Source organism: Quercus lobata, chromosome 9, assembly GCF_001633185.2.
Source record: "Quercus lobata isolate SW786 chromosome 9, ValleyOak3.0 Primary Assembly, whole genome shotgun sequence".
Taxonomy (NCBI): Eukaryota; Viridiplantae; Streptophyta; class Magnoliopsida; order Fagales; family Fagaceae; genus Quercus; species Quercus lobata.
In genome coordinates this window covers 7,714,503-7,716,094 of record NC_044912.1, presented here as the reverse complement: position 1 = coordinate 7,716,094, position 1,592 = coordinate 7,714,503, and positions in this window count along the sequence as shown.

Genomic DNA, 1,592 nt, shown 5'->3' with positions numbered 1-1,592 from the left:
TTTCACAAATAAAAACTTGACACATGGCCATCTATTTAATTACTTGCCAATTTTATGCCTTCCTTAATTTAGCTCCATTAATTAAATAAAAGCTTAAAAATTAAAACACAACAGTCAATACATCTCCACCACTAGGCACGGGCACCACCGTCATCTTTCATTGGTGCCACATCCCCACTACCCGACCAACCATTGCTAGCTCTACTAGCAATCGCAGATGCGTTCAATGCCGCCAGACAACCATTCACTACTGCCATTATTGGGTATTGATATTTGTTATTATTGGCAGATATCATCTATAATTAAAACTTGTTAAGAGATCTGAAGAAGATAAATAGGTGGTGGATACCCATCATGGTAATTTTATGCTCCAATTTTTTCCCGTCGGTAGGGGATGGCGTACAACTTGACAACGTATTGGTTAAGAATGAATAGACTTTGGAAAGAACGCATAAAGAAGAAACAGGAGACAAAGGACTATTGCTAGTAAGGATTTCTTCTCAAGGATTTCATTATTTGGTTTCTTTGGTGACCTGTTGCTGCTAACAAGTGGTGCCAATAAAAGATGGTGGTGGTGTTGGTGTTGGTGGCGGCAATGAGGTTCTTTTTTATTTTTGGGTTTAATGTTATAATTTTCTATTAATTCATCTCTTCTAATGTCATAAATTTTAGAGGCTTTCTAGATTGAAAAATTAGCAATTTAGGATGGACATTTGAGGCCAAAAAATTTGTAAGTAAATAACAATTGAAGCAGATAATCATAGAGACTCAAAAAATAGCAATATATAAAAATTTAGATTGATTTGCAAACAATCTGAATTAAGTGAGAAAAAGAGAAATAAGAAATTTGGATTAAGTGGACAGATATCTAATACTTTTGTTTTTGTGACAAAGTTTATCTTTGATTTTCTATTTTGTTTCTTTCTGTTGAAAAGATTGTGGTTGATATGTCACTTCCTGATATATATTTTCGTTTCAACCACAATCTATTCAACGGATAGAAACAAAATAATAAAGCAAAGATAAACTTTGTCACAGAAACAAAAGTATTGAAAATCTGTCCAGTTCATGGTAAAGATTAAGATTTAAGAAAAATTTAAATCTTCGCTAAAGCAATAACATTAATTAAATTCATCAATGGTCAGCTATCCAAACTTTATTCAAATAACAATAAGATAAAATCAAAGAAAAACTAATAAGTTAAAGAGATATAAGGTGAGACTTCTACAGAAACCCAAAGTCTTCCTCAAGTAATCCTCAAACTCAAGCCACATGCATGTGATTCTTGAACCAGCTACACTTCACACACTGTAATTAAATCGAAATATTAAAATTTGCAAAATATGATTTTTAATAGATAAAATTTGAGACAAACTTTAGTTTTGTAAGACTTAGGCCCCCCATCCCAAAATTTACTAAAAGATGATTTTTAATAGATAAAATTTGAGACAAAATTTAGTTTGGTAAGATTTAGCCCCCCAAACCAAAAATATCGGGGCCCACCACCTATAAGCTATGAATTGCCCATGTCCCCTTTCCAATTAGACTAAATTTTGTAAAACTTTCTCAATCCACCTCCCAAGTCCCAACAT